We start from the raw sequence: 22,642 nt of genomic DNA on the forward strand, positions 1-22,642 counted from the left end.
TCGCCAACGAGAAGAAGGTCGTCGCCACTGGCACCAGCCAGGTCCGCCTCCCTCTCAGCCTCAGTAGGCTCCCTGAACATCGTCCTCGGAGGATCCACGGGAACCGTCAACGCGTCCCGAGAGCACTGACGAGCCAAACGCTCGCCTAGGTACCACACAGGACCCATCGACGTCCACAAAAGCAGCCGACTCGGGCTCCTAGGTCGAAGGACCTCAGCAACGAAAGGAGGCGCCTCAGCGTACTCCGCCCAAGGTCTGGGCACCCAATGCGACAAGATAAAGCAAAGATCATTCCTATGATCAAGCAAAGACAAAAGAAAAGAAATATAAATGAATAATACGAATGGGATACTCACGCTGCTCAGCTGAAGGGCGTTCACGTCCCGCCGGTAGACATTGTGCGAAGAACGCTTGCTCTTCGTCCGGCACATCACCCAATCCCTCACCACGGGATAGGCCTTCTCCAGTGGCTCCGTCCTCTTCGGCGCAAGACTCGGGAAGTAGGAGTACACCCAGGCCTGTAAAACAGAATAATCAATGACGATCCTCCGTGATTCGATTAAGAAAGGAATTTGCTATTAAAAGGAAGGTTCATACCTCCAACAGCAGTCCAGGTCCGACAGCACCTGAAGAAGTCCCCTTCTCCATCAGCTCTGGACGAACCATGGCCCTCATAAAGCGGATGAGGACCGCAAAACCAAAGATGACCCGTCCCGGCGTCCTAAGGAACTCGGTCGAAAAGAAAGGGAAGAAGCTTCGTCGACAGACCTCTCGCCCTTGTCTCCGAGGTAAATCGAAGACGAAACCACCACGGCCACGGGCGAGCCCTCCTGCTCACTGTCAAGGGAGGAGGAGCCGTCTCCCTCCCATCGATCGTCACCCGGCGCCGGGTCTTCCCCTTAAAGTAGTCTCGAACGTAGTGCGGGTACCAAACCCGGCACTGCAACAGCCTTCGGCGACAAGTTCCAGCCGATCAACCTCCTCGCCTCAGCCAAATCCGCCCTCATGGCAGTCTCCGGCCACACCATCTCCTCGGTCCCACACGGCAGACCAGAAATCATGCCGTAATCCTCCAAAGTAACTCCCACCTCACCGAAAGGCAGGTGAAACGTGGAAGTCGTATCCCAAAATCGGTCCAAGAAAGCGCGGACCAGGCTAAGGTTAGCCCGCAACTTCCTCTTCACGATATCCCTCCAGACCTGAACCAAAGGACCGAACGCTCCACGCTCGATCATGGCCCTCTCCTCCGCCGACAGCCGCTCGTAGTGCTCCATCGCTGTCGTGTAACCCGAGAATGACCTGATGTTCCCGGCCTCCTATTATGATTTGAAACAAAGCTATCTTTAGTTTTGGCTGAAATTTGAAAGAAATTTGGACAAAAAAGAATGAAAGAGGATGGATAATGAGTAATGAATTCCTATTTACCAAACTCTTCACCATCCTGTAGGACAGGTGACCCTCTGCAGCCCACACCAGGTGCCTACTCTCCCAGGTCTCGGCCCACGCAGGCGCTCCCCTCAGCTGACGACCTCCTCGCCCAACGTTGGCTCGTCTCGGAGTCTCCTCCTCCTCGGCAGCCTCCTCCTCGTGAAACTCAGCAGCCATCATCGCAGCGGTGAAGGCCTGCTCTAAAGCCTCCTCAACAGCAGTGGCGTCTATCTCCATGGGAGTCCTCCCAGAAGTAGAAGCATCATCACCTGCAACATTAAAGTGAATTCAGGCCGCGTCACGTGACGACAAGCCTTTGATTAAGGAGTTTTTGAAAGCCCTCAAAGCCCTAAAAAACGCCCCTTTCCGGCCATCCTTGGCCATATTCCCGCCAACCCAATCACTCATGTGATAAATTGGGTCAAGTCAAGTCCAAGTCAAAGCCTAGTTCCGAGTTCAAGTCGAAAATTCGGCAGCATTTCGCTATAACGGCGATTATGCCCTAAAAGGTGTCCTGAAAAGTTGTTACAAACCAAATTTCCGAGATGGTAGAAAGATTACCCATCACTCAAGGATTCCAAATATCAAATTTCATCGCCAATGGGCAATCCTAAGGCTATTTTCGAAGCAATTTACGGTTTAGCTGTAAAACCGTCTCAAAATTCGCTCAAGGGCTCAAAACTCGACGAAAATTCAAAATAAATACATGGTTATGTTCCATTTCTAACATCAATTTGGCATGACAAATCCATTTGGGGGAAAAGCCCCAAATTTTCGATCAAAAGGGTCGAAAACCCTAGAATTCGCGGCTCAAAATTCAACAAATGTAGATGATTAATGCAAGATTAAGACACATACCTCGATTAGTCATATTTAATGCAAGCTTTTGGATCAAACCTCGACGGAAATGGTGAAGATTTGAGAGAGAAATTGCAAATTTTGTGTTTCGAAATAATGAAAACAATCCTTCTGATTTCGCGTTTTTACGCAGAAATAGCCAAATTGGGGAAAAGACGCAGCGGTCTTGCTTTGTTCCAAGAGACGCAGCTCTTGCTGCGCCTCTTCCTTTTGTTCCCTCCATACGGATTTTCAAAAATTCGTTATGAGTTCGTTATTTGTGGGCCCATCTTTGGTGCGCCTCTTCTTCAGTACTATTATATTCTTTTGGTCCGTTTCGATGATTTCCTTTCGTTCCGGCCCGCGTTATATCCAGCGCAGCAGTATTTTGCAGTACTGCTCCCTCAAAATCATTATACCCAACGCAGTAGTATTTCACAGTACTGCTCACTCCAAGATTTCCTTCCACGACGATCAAGATGTTCCTAGTCGTCTATCCAGCGCAGTAGTATTTCGCAGTACTGCTCACTCCAAGATTTCTCCCATGACGATCAAGATGTTCCTAGTCGTCAATTTAATCACCCAATGAGAGTTTGCTTGAGGACAGAGACAAGCAGATTCCCAAAAGTTATCGCTATATTCCCCAGTAAGAGTTAGTTTGAGACCAACGCAAGCAGATTCAACCTCAAGTTTCGCCAGAGTTCGTTTGAGACCGACGCAAGCGGATTCCCCAGCAGTTTCTACCGACGTCCTGCTGCTTTCAACATTTCTTGTTTCCCCGCGAAGTTCGATTAAGTCTCAGGTATGGTTTCTTCTTATGGCTGGCGAGCTTCCATACGTAGTCTAATGGACTTTAAACGACCCTCCCCGATAGTCGACAGACTCTAAAATGTTCCCGACGACAGGTCCTTGGCTCAGACCCCTTGAGCCGCCTCGCGTCGCCATAGTCGTCAGGTTGTAATCTTCGATTGACCTGATGGCTATACTTTGACTTTCGCCTTGTCCAAGCCTCAGTCAAAGTGGGGGATCTGTAGACACCTCGTTTCTGCACCTCCCGCAAACCACCCGGTGATGATTGGGCCGCATGTTTGATTCGCGGAACGATTTGTGACAGTTCATAAGATTATCGTCAAGTGATTGCTCAAACATTAATGTCTACCTCTTAGTTGTCATCTACGTCCCGATACGGTCGTTTTGGCGATAATTAGAGTACATTCGAGTCCGGGTCAAAAACCGTCTCCATTTTCGATAATGTTAAATCCCGAGTCGGAATGTTCTGGAATGTTCCGGATATTTCTATTCCATATTTCACAAATTTTATCTTTTGGCAAATAATATCCCGCAATAGTCATAATAAAAATTAAGGAAGATCGGATTATTTCCGTCCTACCATAACTCAAACACGGAAATCTTTCTTCAAATAGAGGAAACCTCCTGGGAATAGACGCAAAGAGTGCTTTGCGCCCCTTCCAAGAGACGCAGTGGCTGCTGCGCCTCTTCCCAGGCCCTTCTCTGCATGATTTACGTATCTTTTTCATATCTTTCCGAGATTCACTTCCAAAGAGTCTCCGAAACCCTAAACCTTCACGTGATTAGTATAAATAGGAGCCTTCGTTCCTCATATTTCTCACGCGAGTGTCCGCCCTTCTCTTCTCCCTTTGCATTCTAGACTTTGTTCTTACTAATTGGCGCCTACGTGCTTGAACATTCGACCACGTAAGCTCGGATCCTTCCGGGTACCAGCCTCTCCGTTGCATGACCGACCAATTTGACCAACTACACTCAATCAACTTAAATTAATCAATCGTTTTCCTCTTACGAGGGCACTCTCTTTACATTCGCGTCGAGCATCACTAGTCGATATCTTAGTTCTTCTCGTTTCGTCAACATGTAAGTCTGAGGGTGTATAATCCTTATTCATTTATTGTACTTTTAATTATTGTATCACAATTGTAAGGTTTACGTCGAAAGTACCTCATTAAAACCGATTTCTAAAACCGTCTTTAAAACCTCTTTTCACGGATTTCCAGAAGACTGACAGTCGAGAAAAGACGCAAAGAATCGCTGCGCCTCTCTTCGGAGCGCGCAGTTCTGCTGCGCCTCTTCGTGAGGGCCGCCAGCCTTCTGCTTCTTTTCTTCTTCTTCGTCCTCTGTAATTCATTCTCTTGTTTTGTTTGCTTCCGTATGTTCCTCTTTAATTCGTTCACATGATAGTTTAATAACCACATGTATATTATAATTCATCATTCATTCACATGTTTAGTTCATCCTTAAATCCGACTTAAATCCCTTATAATTCATATTCGCGGGTTTTCGTCATTAAACTCAATTCGGGTTTTAGAAATTCAATTCGTTCATATTGAGTTTCTGGAATTCATCGTTGACATATTTGTATCTGTTCTTCATCATTATTTCGTCATTAATTCATCATGTTTAGTCTACCTAATTAGTTTATGTAATTCGTTAATCAATCGTTCATCCATGTAATTAATCCATCTTAATTACGTCTCATCCATGTTTTACTGTTTTTTATGACCCATTCATATGTTAAATAACCTATTAATCACTTTCATCCGAGTACATAATTTAATCAATCATTAAAATCATCAATTAACATTAACGGCTTGCAATTATGGCTTCACAACCAGAACTGAGCCAAGGAACAGACGCAGCGTCTGCTGCGCCTATTCCAAAGGACGCAGCTCTGATGCGCCTGTTCCTGGCTGAGTTCTGTCTCTGAACTCCGTTTCTGCCTTGACCTAGTTTAGTTAGTTTGTGTATAATCAACTATTATCCGTAATATCACGCTAATTCCTGTTCGTTAATTTATTTGATTCTTTTAATTTATACCTTTTATTCTTTTATTTCTTTTTCTCAAATTATCCGTTTTAAAGGTAGTTTCGACATAAATCGCCTATTTCAATGTAATTAATGTAATTTCCATTATTGTAATTTATAATTATTGTATTCCTTTTTATTGCTTGTATGTTTTCACATGTAAATCAATATTAAATCCAACTTCGACGTTAATTGTATGCTAAACTAATTGTCAACCGACTTAGCTAAATTCTCACATGCTAGGATCAAAACTTGGATGTTGCATTGCATGCATATAACCGACGATATATCTAGTATGAATAACTCCCTAATCATTAGTAGAGGCCGCTATCGAGGCGGGCGGGATTAGGTGTTCGAAAAAAAGAGCTTCCTAATACGTACCCTCACCCCTTACTCCAGATCTCCGTGAGCACCCGTGTTCATTGGCATCCACGAGAGTCATTCTAGACATAGAATGCTAAGGGTAACGATTGCTTAGTGTTCATGTCACTACTTTATGTCTTGACATGACATGAGGTATTCGAACGGTTCCAATTTCCCATAAAAATTGGTGGCGACTCCATACAAAATGCAAACGCTTGTTTCTCGCTCCTCACCAAGCGCCCCCGTGGGCGGCCCGCTGTCCACAAGTCGACAGACTCTAAAATGTTCCCGACGACAGGTCCTTGGTTCAGACCCCTTGAACCGCCTCGCGTCGCCATAGTCGTCAGGTTGTAATCTTCGATTGACCTGATGGCTATACTTTGACTTTCGCCTTGTCCAAGCCTCAGTCAAAGTGAGGGCTCTGTAGATACCTCGTTTCTGCACCTCCCGCAAACCACCCGGTGATGATTGGGCCGCATGTTTGGTACGCGGAACGATTTGTGACAGTTCGTAAGTTTATCGTCAAGTGATTGCTCAAACACTAATGTCTACCTCATAATTGTCATCTACGTAGCGATACGGTCATTTTGACAGTAATTAGAGTACATTTGGAGTCCGGGTCAAAAAACCGTCTTCATTTCCTAAAACCGTCAAATCCCGAATCAAAAGCAATGTCTTTGTCTACCTAAGGTTAGGATGTCATAAAATGTTGAGATTATATCTCATTTTGAGTCCCATGTCACTTCATTAGGCTAAACTAAAAGTTTACATTACAAAATGTGCATTTCATTTAGCTAAAATGTTAACCCGACCTTTAGGCCCATTTTACGAGGTCATAACGACATTTTTGGGTCAGGCCTATTTCACAGAAAGTTCTAGATCTTTCTTTTAGCTTTCCAACGCCACCGAAATCACCTTAATCCGAGTCTTGTAGAGAATGTTATGCCTAAAATACGACAGGCTGTCAAACGCGTTTTCTACGCACCGAGGAACCTACCCGGGAAAGGACGCAGCAAGTGCTGCGCCTCTTCCAAGGGACGCAGCACCTGCTGCGCCTTTTCCCAGGGCTTTCTTTTTGTCCAAGTTTCCGTGTTTTAACCTAAGTCGGTTATTTCCGGATCTTTCCTTCCGTATCCTAGTCTTACCCTAACCCCTTCACGTGATTAGTATAAATAGGAGCCTTCGCTCCTCATATTTCTCACGCGAGTGTCCGCCCTTCTCTTCTCCCTTTGCATTCTAGACCTTTGTTCTTACTTTTTGGCGTCTACGTGCTTGAACATTCGACCACGTAAGCTCGGATCCTTCTGAGTACCAGCCTCGTTTGCATGACCGACCAATTTGACCAACTCCACAATTAATCAATTTAATTAATCGTTTTCCTCTTACGAGGGCACTTTCTTTACATTCGCGTCGAGCATCACTAATCGATATCTTAGTCCTTCTCGTTTCGTCAAACATGTAAGTCTGAGGGTGTATAATCTATCTTTATTTATTGTTCTTTACTTTTTGTCTTATCATATTGTAAGATTTATGTCGAAAACATCTCTTAAAACCGATTTGTAAAATCATGTTTAAAACCTCTTTTTTACGGATTTCCAGAAGATAAACCGTCGAGAAAGGACGCAGCAACTGCTGCGCCTCTTCGAAGGAGCGCATTTCCTGCCGCACCTCTTCGTGAGGCTGCCGCAGTTCCTGCTTCCTTTCTTCTTCCTTCGTCCTCTGTAATTCGTTCGTATTTATTTGTTTTCGTTTGTGTTTGTTAATTCTTAGGCATAATCATCACTAATTTCACATGTATATTATTTATCATAATTTAACGCGTTTAATTCGTCATTAATTCCGACTTAAATCCCAAGTAATCTCATATTTGCGGGTTTTCGTCATTAAATTCAATTCGGGTTTTAGAGATTCAATTCGTTCATATTGAGTTTCTGGAATGCCAATCATTGACATATTTTCATCTATCCATCATATATTCGTCATTAATTTGTTATTAATTCATCATGTTTAGTTTATTTAATTCACCAATGTCACTAATCAATCATTCGTTCATGTTAATCCTAATCTTATATTAATTGTTTTAATTCCGTCTCATCTATGTTTTATTGCTTTTATGACCCATCATTCATATGTAAATAACTTATTAATCACTTTCATCCGAGTAAATAATTTAATCAATCATTAAATTCACCGACGAGTATTAACAACACGCAATTCCGGCTTCACAGCCAGAATTCGGGTCAGGAACAGACGCAGCAACTGCTGCGCCTATTCCAAAGGACGCAGCTCTGCTGCGCCTGTTCCGGGTTGAATTTTGTCCCTGAACTCCCGTTTTTGCCTTGACTTAATTAATTAGCTTACGTATAATTAACTATTAACCGTATTATCACCTACTGGTTTGTTCGTCATTTATTCATTTATTCGTTTTTCTCAAATTAACCGTTTTAAAGGTATTTTCGACATAAATCGCCTATTCCATTGTAATTATTGTAATTTTTCATTATAGTAATTTCCTTTATTGTATTTATCATTGTATTTTGTATCACTTGTATGCTCACATGTAATTGAACCATAATTCCGACTTCGACATTAGTTGTATGCTAAATTGATTGTCTACCGACTTAGCCTAATTCTCACATGCTAGGATTAAAACTTGGATGTTGCATTGCATGCATATAATCGACGATATATCAAGTACGAATAACTTCCCTAATCATTAGTAGAGGCCGCTATCGAGGCGGGCGGGATTAGGTGTTCGATCAAAAGAGCTTCCTAATACGTACCCTCACCCCTTACTCCAGATCTCTGTGAACACCCGTGTTCATTGGCATCCACGAGAGTCATTCTAGACATAGAATGCTAACGGTAACGATTGCTTAGTGTTCATGTCTCTACTTTATGTCTTGACATGACATGAGGTATTCGAACGGTTCCAATTTCCCATAAAAATTGGTGGCGACTCCAACAAAAATGCAAACGCTTGTTCTCTTCCTCCCAAGCGCCCCCGTGGGCCCCCGCTGTCCACAATTACCAGGCCCATATCTTCACCAACGGCTCTCTCCTCCATGTATGGTAGCCATATCATCTTTGCCTTCCTAAGATGATATTCTAGCTGTTGTGTATATCTCCTCAATATTCCATTTATTCTTTCTGTAAATACATACCATCCCATATCCTATATATAGATATAATGTATCGCTCTTTAGACAACATGGTTAACACAATCAATAATAATATTCATATTCATACTGTGTGCTTCTCAAATAAAGGGTGTTTTCCCAAGTCGATCGGATGGACTCAATCACCTCCGGTGAAAGGGATATTTTTGGTTCGCCAGAATTGGGGGAAAAGGTCGAATCAGATGGTAGGTAAGGTGGATTGGGTGTATGGAGGTTATTGGGTGGGGGAATGATTGGTTGGCTAAGAAGGGAGATGGTGAGGGCGGCACGGTAGGATGCCACCGGTGAGGAAGAAAGTGGAGGTAGGTGGGGCGATCGGGTTTGGTGAACATCGTGCGTGAGATTTTTCAAAGGACTCATGGAGGTGGTCGTAATGCTAGGCATGGCGCCGGGAACTCCAGGCGGTCGGGGGAGTGGTGGTGGTTCAGGTGGTTCTTGCGGGGGAGGGTTAGTTCTGGGTTTTTTCATCACTATATCCTTACTTTATCTCTATATCTCACATTTACACGTTCAGTAGTGTTTTTGTCTAACTCATATGCTTTTTTTTTGTTGCGCATGAGGGGCGAACCCCCGAAAATTATATAAAGACTAAGAAAGAAGCAAACGAGGAAAAGCTACTCATAATATATCTTCTCGGAGAATCGAGCGAAGATCATTAGGAGGAGTGTTGAAATAACTAGTAGCCGGTGAACAGTGAACAGTGAACTCCAGGATTTGCGAGCCAATCCGCTGCACGATTGCCTTCTCGGAATATGTGATCAATTTTAACGGTCCAACCCGTCATACTCATGAGCTCCTTGCAGCGATATGTCAAAGGACGGTGACTATTGCTCAGCAGATGATCGTCGCGGATGAAGCTAACACACGGGGAGTTATCCATATGGAATAAGTGATAACACTTTTGCAAACCCGACAACCCTAGCTCGCTCAAGGCATGTCACAACAGCACGCATTTCTGCTCGCATAGAGGTATAAACTCCACATGAGAATGAAATTCATATGTTCTTTAAGGGAAAATGAGTTGGCGTCACCGGCTGACACCCAATCTCAGCTTCACCCTCTCACATGCAATAAGTGGGGACCCATTCAATAAAATATGGTGCCACCCGGTGACGCCCTATCATTATAAGATACATGATTTCACCTTTACGTTTAAGTTAGTACAACCAAGCTCAAATTGACTATTTTTTAAACAAATAGTTACTCCCTCCTTTCCGGTCATTTGTTATCCTTTGGTTTTGATACAAAGACCAAGGAAATGGGAGGGGCTCAATTACTAAATGACAAGTGGAATAAATTGAGTGTGAAGAATCAAATTACTCATCAAATTCATTCTTAAAATAGAAATGACAACAAATGACAGAGACACCCAAAATGGAAAAGGACAACAAATGATCGGGACAGAGAGAGTATATTATTAAAATATTAATAGGAATATATTTTCCCGATTTCAGTCTTTAGCCCTAAATCAAGTTTGCATTCGTCCAACAACCCGGATACAAAACTTCAACAAAAAAAAAAAAAAAAAAAACCAGGATACAAAAGGTAACGTAGTTTCTTTGGATTTTTTTTCAACACTTTTTTATGCTCTCTATTGAATATATTTGATACCCTTGATTTTACTGGAATTTAATTCACCCTGTATCGTAATTCTGTAATATTTCTCTTACGACTTCTTTTATGGTCAAATTTTTGCTGAGGTTAAAAGCTACTTGTAGTTCAATGACAAGTCAATAAGGTATTACGTGATTGTGAATGAAATTGTATGATATTGACTGTTGTCGAGGAATGGCCGAAATTTGAAATTAGGGCAGGAATATATGTAAACCCCGAAACTTTTGATATAAATTTTCAGTGATTTATAATAAACTAAAAATGAGAGAGGAGAGTGAAACATAGGGAGAAAGTTATCGTAAACTAACTCAAATTAATAACACAAATGCTTAGCCTATAAATAGGCATACAATTCGAAACATGAACTATAAATGGTGGGATAACATCCACGACTCCCAGTACTCCCTACTACTAAGTCTACACCACACTAAATTAGCCAACTACCCTAATTATTAGGAATTCATTAACAACTAATCAATATCTATCTATATTATTAAAGGAAGCTATTAGGATATTAGGCCCATTAGGGCCGACTATCATTAGGGTTAGGTTATAAGTTACGACCCCACCGTCTAGGGTTTAAAGTATCGTCGTCTATTATATATATCGTGTCCATGTATTCTCATGAGATCACAATTCAATAATACAATTCCTTTATGCAGTTCTCTCCCTTTCATAATCTTAACATGGTATCAGAGCCTCTCGCTCTGGAGGCCTAAATCAAAAATCTCGCTGCCCTGCCGGTGGGTGTTTAACCTAGCTATTATGCTCACCGGTGGGATCTTGATAAACAAATCAAATTTTCTACCGAGAGATCACTCCCGATTGCTGATTAAGAGCATATGTCAAAGTAATCATTCATGATGATGTATTTGATTGTGCCTTTTGTCCATGAATATTGCAGGAATACAGACATGGCTTTACGTTTGGGATTTTCGTTGTTTGAAAAAAAAAAAAAAAGCTTCTCATAATGTTTTTTCTCCTTTTATCGAGATTGCTCTAAAAGAAAATTTTTGATTTTTGTTCAAGGTGGTACAAAAGAAAGAAAAAAAACTGGCGAGTTACGCAAGAAAATTGTCTGGCGAGACCAATACGCACGAAAAAAACTGGCGAGTTACGCAATGAAAAGTGTCTGGCGAGTCCTATACGCACGAAAAAAACTGGCGAGTTACGCAATGAAAAGTGTCTGGCGAGTCCTATATGCAATGAAAATTGTCTGGCGAGTCCAATACGCATCCTTTACCACCCTGTGAAGATGAGAATCTTTTCCGAAGAAAGATCGAGATGAAGACGTTTTTTTTATTGATTATGATTTTATTTTAAATCTCCAATCGTAAAGTTCGTATTATGTACTGCCTTTACGATTGCGGGAGGGTATTAGGATATTAGGCCCATTAGGGCCGACTATCATTAGGGTTAGGTTATAAGTTATGACCCCACCGTCTAGGGTTTAAAGTATCGTCGTCTATTATATATATCGTGTCCATGTATTCTCATGAGATCACAATTCAATAATACAATTCCTTTATGCAATTCTCTCCCTTTCATAATCTTAACAGAAGCTTTTTTTGTAAAGAATAATATTAAGGATATTCCTTAATATTATTAGTATGTGTATATTTTGTGTGATATGTAATCCTTCTGTTATGGATAGAAAAGATTAGTTGCTAACAAATAGGAGTAGAATTAGGAATAAAGATAAGTAGGAGATCCTTATGCAGTTGTATATATGCATTGGCTTGTATTACGTTTATCATCAATGAGAAATATCACCTTTCTTCATCTTATAGGTTTTCACATGGTATCTCGAGCCTAAAAGATCCAAATTATTTTTTTTTTCACAAAAATCAAACAAAATCATGAGTGGTGATAAATTGAAAGGAGGAGGGAGCGGTCCAAAGACAATTCCCATGTCGTCTCCATTGTATCTTCATCCATCCGATAGCCCTAGTTTGAACGTCACACAAATAATTTTTGACGGCACGAACTATGATATGTGGGCAGATGCGGTAAAAAATGGATTGGATGCAAAGAATAAACTAGGTTTTATTGAGGGGACGGTAAAGAAACCAACGAGCAGCGGAGATGACGATGATCTTGAGTTGGTAGCATGGCGTCAATGCAACGCGATGTTACGAGCATGGCTTCGGAACGTAATAGACCCGAAATTACATCCGAGTATCACGTTTACTCAGTCAATAGAAGAAATCTGGGAGGAGTTACAAGGACGATATTCGGCTGGAAACGCTCCGAGAGTCCATCAACTCAAGAGCGAGTTAAATGAATGCAAGCAAGGGAAGGAGACCATAGTCGAGTACTATACCAGGCTTAAAATTATTTGGGATGAATTAGCAAAATACAGTAAGATAAAAAACTGTACTTGCGGGGCAGCCGTTTCCATAGCAAAGGAGAAAGAAGAAGAAAAAGTGCACCAATTTCTAATGGGGCTAGATGCGAAATTATATGGTCAAATCAGAACCAATTTGCTCATGGAAGATCCGATTGCTCCATTGAATCGGGTTTATGCATTGGTACTCAGGGAAGTGCGCCATAACTCCCTCACCCAAGTGAGGGAAGAGCGCAATGATGCTGCGATGACTGTTAAAATTAATCGAGGAAAATATCCAAGAGACGATGAAGAAGAGTCCGAACGACCACCACCACCACGATGTACTCACTGTTTGAAATATTACCATACGGAAGAAAATTGTTATGACAAACATGGGTATGAAGAGGTGAAAGCACGAGAGCGCGGCCGTGGTCGAAGAGGTCGAGGAGGCGGAAACCGTGGCCGAGGAAGGGGCCGTGGACATCATCAGGCAAATGCAATAACAGGGACTAGCAAAACAGAGGATCAAGGGAAGATGAATATCCCATTCACGTCTGAAGAAATAGACAGATTGAAGATACTGTTGAATACTAGTCCTGATGGAAACGATAAAATTCAAGGTATGCAATTATCTGTAAATCTTGAGTGGTTAATTGACAGCGGAGCATCACATCACGTGACGGGAAAACGAGAATGCTTGGAAAACGTATGGGAGGAGGAGAAAATCAGTCTACCTGATGGTAGACAGGTTGAAGCCACGACCCATGGAGAAGTTCGTCTGAACAAAAATTTTGTCTTGAAAGACGTGTTATTTGTACCCTCCCTTACATGTAACCTTATTTCTGTCCAACAACTAATTCATGAGAACAATTGTTCAATAACTTTTTATCTGGATCATTGTGAAATGCAGGACCGGACTACGAAGACGATGATTGGACGAGGTGAGCATAGAAGAGGGGTATATTACTTTCAGCCGGAAAAGGATGAAATCGTAAGGCAAATGACGGTTGATAAGGAGAGCAGGCTGTGGCACAGAAGGGTAGGACATCCTTCAAAGAATGTTTTTTCTCGTTTTTCAAATTTGGTTGGACGAAATTTGGTTTGGAATTCGGATAATTTGTGTGATTCTTGTTGTCGGGCAAAACAATCCCGGACTCCTTTTAAATCCAATGATAGTAAGTGTGATGTTTTATTTGGCCTTATACACTGTGATCTTTGGGGACCGTACAAAGTACCTAGCTTGACCCGTGCACATTATTTTCTCACCATAGTCGATGACCATAGTCGGGGAGTATGGGTATATTTGATGAAAGATAAAAGTGAGGCAGGAGACTATATGAAAGTTTTTTGTCAAATGGTTAAGAATCAATTCGAAAAAGGTGTCAAAATAATACAAAGTGACAATGGGTCGGAATTGTTGTCCGGATCGATGCTAGCTTATTATGAAGAGAATGGAATATTGTTTCGGACAAGTAATGTAGGGACACCCCAACAAAATGGTAGGGTCGAACGAAAACATCGACACATACTTGAGAAAGCAAGGGCATTACGTTTCCAAGGAAATTTGCCTTTACAATTTTGGGGAGAATGCATAATGACAGCTGCTTACTTAATAAACCGAACACCCACACCTTTGCTTAATGGAAAAACCCCGTATGAGTTGTTATACCACAAGCAACCCAAACTCGATAATTTAAGAGTTTTAGGATGTTTTTGTTATGTTCATAATAAAGATCGAACCCGAGATAAATTTAGTGAAAGAGGTACACGGTGTATTTTTATTGGGTATCCTCATAGCAAAAAAGGGTGGAAAGTTTATGATTTGCGAGAAAGACGGGTATTTGTTTCACGAGATGTCATATTTTATGAAAATATATATCCCTACTCTGTTTCCACGAATGAACCTTCATCACAATTTGAACTCAACACAAATACAAAGACCAATCAATTAAATACCAATTACAACAGTGACCTCGACCTAGATCACGTTGTAAGGGGGAGTGTTGAATCGGAAATTAACGAGACAGGCGAGGAAGAGGGACAGGAAACAGAAACTGGTACAGGAAATGATGACATTAACAGAGAAGAGAATGAAGGAGTACAGGGAGCTGCTATGTCAGGTGCGACAGGCACACAAACCGAGGAGAAGGTGATGGGTCGAGGAGCGCGAGAAAAATTTGAACCCGCATGGAAGAAGGACTATCACTGTACATCCACAAGAGTAATTGCCCCGAATTCGAAAGCTCATCTCGGCCAACCAAAGTCTTCTCGGTCAGGTACCCGTTATCCTCTAGATAATTATGTTATAACCAACTGTTTTTCAAACACTCACAAAGCTTTTCTAGCCACAATTGACAAAGGGCGAGAGCCAGCTTATTATCATGAAGCAGCCAAGGATGGTAAGTGGAGAGAAGCCATGAGTAAAGAAATTGAAGCATTGGAGAAAAACAAGACTTGGAAGGTTGTAACATTACCAAATGGAAAGAAACCCATAGGATGCAAATGGGTGTACAAAATCAAATACAAGGCGGACGGTACGGTGGAACGTTACAAAGCTCGATTAGTAGCGCAAGGATTCACACAAGTTGAAGGGGTTGATTTCCATGAAACATATGCGCCGGTGGCAAAAATGACGAGCGTGAGATGCATGTTGGCGGTAGCTGTGTCGAAGGGATGGAATATTGAACAACTTGATGTGAATAATGCGTTTCTACATGGAGATCTCGAAGAAGAAGTATACATGAAAATTCCACAAGGATTCGAAAAGGGTGAAGAGAATAAGGTATGCAAATTACTTAAGTCCATTTATGGTTTAAAACAAGCCTCACGTAATTGGTTTGCAAAATTAACTCTTTCACTTAAGAATTACGGGTTTATTCAATCGATGGCGGATTATTCCTTGTTCACTTTGAATCGAGATGGAGTTTTCATTGGAGTACTTATTTATGTGGATGACATGATTGTTGTGAGTAACAATAAAGAGGCATGTGATAAATTCAAAGGTTTCTTAGATAAAAGCTTTGGAATCAAAGATTTGGGAAGGTTGAAATATTTTCTGGGAATAGAGGTGGCTCATGGCAAAGATGGTTTGTTTTTAAACCAAAGAAAGTATGCATTAAATATTATAGAAGAGATGGGAATGACGGGGGCAAAGACCGTGTACACGCCAATTAGACAGAGGCACAATTTGTCCTTAGCCAAAGGATATGTTTTGAAGGACATTATGAAATACCGACGACTAGTTGGTAAATTAGTATACTTGACCATTACACGGCCAGACCTAATCTACACAGTCCATATACTATCGCAATTTGTCAATGAGCCGAGGAAAGAACATTGGGAAGCTGCTTTAAGGGTTGTCAGGTATATAAAGCGAAATCCGAGCAAGGGTATAACGATGAAGAAAGAGTCAGATTTACAAGTTAGAGGGTATTGTGACTCGGATTACGCGAGTTGTCCATTGACAAGAAGGTCGATAAGTGGTTACTTTGTTTCGCTAGGACAATCACCCATATCTTGGAGGGCAAAGAAGCAAGTCACAGTAGCTAAATCAACGGCGGAAGCGGAATATAGAGCCATGGCAGCTGCGACGAGCGAATTAATATGGGTCAGGTCATTTCTAGCTTCCTTAGGCGTGTTTCATACTAGGGAGATGGACTTATATTGTGATAATCAAGCTGCTATCTACATAGCAAAGAATCCGGTGTTCCATGATAGAACGAAACATATTGAGATCGATTGCCATTTCGTTAGACAATACATTGTTTCGAAGGTGATCAAAACGATACATGTGCAGAGCAAGGAACAGATAGCGGATCTCTTTACGAAGGCACTAGGAGGAGAGCTATTCGATCACTTGCAATTCAAGTTGGGTCTCGGAGTGCCTAGAGCTCCAACTTGAGGGGGAGTGTAAAGAATAATATTAAGGATATTCCTTAATATTATTAGTATGTGTATATTTTGTGTGATATGTAATCCTTCTGTTATGGATAGAAAAGATTAGTTGCTAACAAATAGGAGTAGAATTAGGAATAAAGATAAGTAGGAGATCCTTATGCAGTTGTATATATGCATTGGCTTGTATTACGTTTATCATCAATGAGAAATATCACCTTTCTTCATCTTATAGGTTTTCACATTTTTCGAGCGATTACAAAGTCTCCAACATTAGCAAAACACATCAGATAAAATAAAACTCTTTTAACATAAAAAGATAAAATAAAATAATGTAGTGTGTGAAATACTCCAATCCGTAAGATATAATTAGTCAAAAGATATAATTTGCAGTAAAATTGTGTGTAACTACACTTCAAACACCGTTGTAGTGGTGCATATAAAATACTATATATACATGCATTCTATTTGTGTGTAACTACACCTCAAACACCTTTATAGTGGTGCATATAAAATACTATATATACATGCATTCTATTTCACGTAGAAATCAATTTTTTTCCCCAACTTATATATCCTTCACTATGAAACAATTGTTTTGGCTTTCTATGTTTCCTATTTTCTAATTTTTGTATTTGTGTTTTTTTTCAAGCTGTAGATGTTTTTCCTTTGTTTCCCTTATGTATTGTCCCTGCTTTTGGTTCTCCAACAAGTTGTATCTTAGCCATTGTACATGAGTTGTTATTTATGCTAATGGAGTTTACATGAGTTGTTATGTATGCTAATAGAGTAATAGAGTTTGGTTGAAATTTCAGGTACAAATCAAACCAAGTGCATGATGTCATGGTTATATTCATGGAAGGAAAGTTTTCAAATAATTTATTGTTAAAGGCATATTTAATATTGATACAGCAAGTCTCCCTCAAGACGGCACTATCATATCACTTTTGTATATTGACATTCATATATGTACACAATTATCTCCGAAATATTTTAGTTAGAGTGTTGGATATTCGAGTACTCTTTATGACTTAAATATTCAAGTAATATTAGAAAATTAAATTATTTTTGTGAACAAAAATAATTGGATTTTTAAATGGAAATTTACAATTATCAAAAGATAACTTGAATATTTTAGTACTTGCCATAAGAATAGTCATGCATTATGCAAGGTTTCACGAAATAAGAGGCCTTTGAGTTATTTTAAAGCCTATATGACAACCTTTGTATATTTGAAACCGGTCGTTGGTAGAGATCGACATGTTACTCTCTCCGTTCATGTCAATAGTAATCTATTCTAAGGAATTGGTCAATACAAATGACAGTTAAGGAACTTAATTTCTTCACCAAACAATGTTTAAAAGCTTAATTACCAAATAAACGATTATAAATGCGTATGACCTACGCTTTAGTTAGGCAAGACAAGAGTAAAAAATGTTTGGTAATGGTATATACGGACTATAAATTATATAATGGAAATTAGAAGCTTCCCGAATCAATACTACGTAGTAATGATAGTATCTATTGTTGAAAAAATAATCCACAAGAGAATCTAACTTTAATATAGCTTGATTATGGCTAAAACAATATCAAGATAAAGCTTGCTTGAAATTTGAAAATCCCGTTTGATCCAAGCACATACCGGCAAATCGGCATGTAACATTAGCTGATTTAACTGGCTTAGCAAATAGCAATACTTATAGTAAGAGATACGACTTACGAGTATTATAAAACTAAGAGAAACAAGAAGTTGATGTAAAAGTTTGACTCAGTAAGCTATTATACTCATCATCAATCAAGTTCGGACTATTCTAATACGTAAAGTGGTGGAGCTGGGGGGTTAGCAAATGCGGTCTCCCCCTTGACGGATGAAATTTTCGAAATTTTTAGTTAAATTTTTCGAAAAAATTTCGAGTGTACTTTATTAAATTAGTCGTTCGTCTCCCTAAAATTTTTCGCCTTCGTCCTAAGTTCAAATCCTGACTCCACCACTGAATACGGAGTATACTCTGTATTAAGTTATTATTATTATTATTATTATTATTATTATTATTATTATTATTATTATTATTATTATTATTATTATTATTATGGTTCTCCCGTTTACCATTCTCAAAGTTCTTACAAAGTACATCGGCACTATATGTATATCAACAGTAATCAAATTGTAAGAGGTGTAATTTGAGTTTAGTAACAACTGTTCATTATATCAACTTACATGATATTGTTTTTCTCATATAATATTCCAACCTGAGATAATTTGTATAAAACAAATATGATTATCGTACATTTTTTTTAAAATTTACGAATAATACAGAATTTCTATGAAAGACTATACAAATGACCCATGTTTTTATATGACGTAAGTTATTAAAGCTATAGAACGGCAGACACCCATGTTTTTTCCAAAACCTATTTGAATTTTTGTAGATGTATATGAGTATGAGATAATTCATTAGTCAATGACAAAATTGAATGGAAAGAGTAATAAACGTTATACCTGTGATAATTGTTAGTTTGTTATAATAAACACTCATTTTCCTATATATATTAGACTAGATCAATTCAAGTTACTGATCAAGTTAGGATACTCAGTTTGGGTATCGAGGTGTAATTTGGGCCGAGTTAATTTTCTGCGAACTCACGAATGAAAAGGTACAAAAACCTAGCTATACCACACAAGGAGTTCTTTGAAGTTGGGTTTATTTACGACAAAGTAAGACACGAGTTTTGTTTATATATGACAATCTCTATCTAATTAGAAAACTTCTAAGTCTATTAACAATATAATGTAAAGTTTGTTTAAATATTTTGGTGTAAAGATCAATATTATTCGAGACTTAAATTGTTTGAGAAAATAGAGACTTCTGATCTCCCACATTTAAAATTCAGATTTCAAGCGATATTAGAGTCTCTAACAATAATAAAACACTATTAACAAACGTGAATAATTAAATGGGATAAAATAACAAAATTCATCTCAATATGTTTGTTAGAGCAAATAGATGATTAACATGAACAAGTTGAGGGATAATGGTTAGCATGGGACAATAAATATTCATGTCGAGTCAGATAAGGTCGATTAAGGTTTTGGGTCTTTTACTCGGGTGTGGGTTAGGTTTGAGTCATTCAAGTCAAGTCATTAATAGCATTAACATTAACTAATCATATAGCTCAATAAAATGTATTAGGACGCGTGGTTCAATCAACATGACGTCGAATCGAGTCGTGCTATTACTGGACTAAAGTTTGTAATGGTATTTTATAACGTTTTAAAACACGATATTACAAGTGGCCCGTGCATCGCACGGGCATTAAATCTAGTATATATATATAAAAGAGGCTTTTTTCAGACAATTCTAGAGACTCCAACTTTTTAAAATTACCTAATTAATTTTTATTTAAAATAATATTATGTATAATTATCCCAATATTTATGCAAATTCTATCTACATACGATTTTAATAATTTTTATTTAAAATAATTTTATGTATAGTTAGTTATCTCCATGTAAGCCCAATGGATCATATAACTGTACTGGGCTTTACCGGTCACATTCAACCCGTTTTCATAAATAAGAAAACCGACTAATGAAAGTCCAAATCCAACACCCCAATATTTGTGCAAATTATTTATGCAAATTCTATCTACATACGATTTTATTAATTTTTATTTAAAATAATTTTATGTATAGTTAGTTATACCCAATATTTGTGCAAATTCTATCTAATATTTGTGCAAATTCTATCTAATAGAGTTTTATAAGTTATGTACCACTGGAAAATCATAAACTTATATGGCTATATATACCATCAGAAATCTGAATAGTAACCCGACTGATCAACAAGAGGACGATTCTATCTAATGTCATCTTCTGCAATCAAGATGGGTCATTCTATTGGGGCCATTGGGCTTGTTCAAGTTAATAGTAATCCGACTGATCAACAAGAGGACGATTCTTCAAGGTCAGTATCGGAGGAGCACGTTATTCAGATCTACATAGCGGACATGTGGCGTTGGCGCGTAGCCAGTGTCGAATACAGTCACCATGAAACACGTGTTTGGATAACGTCAGTTGTCGTAGCTCTTCTTTCATTTCAAATTCTCCTAAACACACACAACATCTGCAAAGACAATTCGTAATCAGTACTTGTATGATATTTCACAGTTAGTAATTGATGATAATTTTAACATTGTCAATGGGTCGTCTTTGTCGATTGTACCCAGTAAATTAGTTCCGCAGGGTACAACATCATCATCATCATTCCTTAAGCAATCAGATCTTCTGTCATAGCCGCATCCGACTCAATAACACGCTTAAGCTGATGAGGCAAACAAATCAGGTTACTTGAATGGCTAAATAAGTTGCTTACAAAATTACACAAGATATTCAATACAAGGAGGACTTAGTTTAGTACAGCTTATATTCTCATTCACACCCATATTTCAATCAGGAACAGTTATATTAATCATATAGTCAAGGAATAATGCAGTATCTCTACATGTAAATTTATAGATTTTTAAGTCGTACGTTAACTTTTTTGTGTCAAAGGGGTAATATACTTGAAACTCTCAACATGAGCCTTGCTCAAAGAGTGGATGTAGCAATTGATGCGGCCCATGCAATCTGCTATCTCCACTATGAGTGTGAAACTCCTATTGTGCATTGCGACTTGAAACCAACAAGTAACATATTGCTTGATAGTGACACGGTCGCTCATGTTGTCGACAACTATAACAAGAGTGATGTAATCCAAGTCTCTTGAGAAACATGACTCTTCCTTATCTGAAGTATGTCAATCTTGTTATTACTGCTCTTGCGTTATTATACGGTGTATATTTTTTACATCACATTCTTTCTTCTTCTTCTGCAGCTTATTCATTTTATGAGCCGTAAATGTTTAAATTTTCCATTTTCATAATTCCCAAAGAGTTAAATACTACTATTCCTCCTATAACATAAAGGAATTTTCCGGACAACTCATGATTGTTGTACATTCTTTGTCATTTTGGAGTACATTTCTTAGTCATTATTTTTATTTGTGAAGTTTAGCTTTATGAAGTTTCTTATAAATGCGTGTAACTAATAATTTTTTGTTATTTTCGTTTTAGGAGGCATCAAACATGATCTTTCTCAATATTTTAAACATTACACTTTCACCAATTTCTTATCAAAAAAAATTACACTTTGCCAGCCACATCATATTCAGAAAGAAGATATGTACGGGAAAGGGGGGGAAAGTAGACTAATTGCAAGCTTAGTACACTGAAGCAAAGAATTATATAATTCATCAGAAAGAATATATAACCTCATCGGGGAGCAACCTTTCTGCTTCTTCAGGAGAGACCTCCCGGGTCATCTGTTCAAGAACATCACCCAACACCTTGAGTGTTGCAAAAATCTTTTTTCTTTTCTTAGTTTTCCTCTCGAGTCTGAAGTAACAAAAGACCAAGTAACATTATTGAGAGATACGATTAAAAGTAAAAGAAAGATACGGAATAGAAGAATAAGATTTAAACAATATACTTGAAAGTAAAAAAAAATATTGAATGGAAACATATAGGGTAACTAATAAAAGACACTTACAAATGAGGTATAAATTTGAAAAGTAATTTACAATACCAAAACTAAATTAAATAAAGAGACTTACCAAGTAACTAACTTAATTTACAAATTACTAAATTATATTCCATTAAAAAATTTATCTATAAATTTGAAAAGTGAAAACTTAAAGGGTAAAACTTTAAAATAATTTGTAATTATCCTCTTATTCTAACAAATTGTAATTCCTATTCCTAGAATCCTTACATAAAAGTACTTCTTAATCTTATATAAAATCACAAATTCTCATTGAAGACATGACATATCCGTCACAAGCTTGTGACGAATATCACTTTACCTCACAATGTACCCACTTTTTCTCTCTCTGCAACACTATTCACGTGGTCCCCTTTCTCCACTAACCCATTTTGTTATCATTTTATCTCACAAAATATCCGCCACAAATGGTAACCCGTCACAAGGGAAACCAATTGATATAAAATTAATAAGATAAATTTTTGGAAAGAAAGAAACTTTATTGAAAAGTGTTCAAATTAATAGAATAGGAAGATTTATACGGAGTACCTTATTTGAGTAATTGAAATACAACTTTTACAT

This window comes from Silene latifolia, chromosome 8 (assembly GCF_048544455.1).
Source record: "Silene latifolia isolate original U9 population chromosome 8, ASM4854445v1, whole genome shotgun sequence".
NCBI classification, from domain to species: domain Eukaryota; kingdom Viridiplantae; phylum Streptophyta; class Magnoliopsida; order Caryophyllales; family Caryophyllaceae; genus Silene; species Silene latifolia.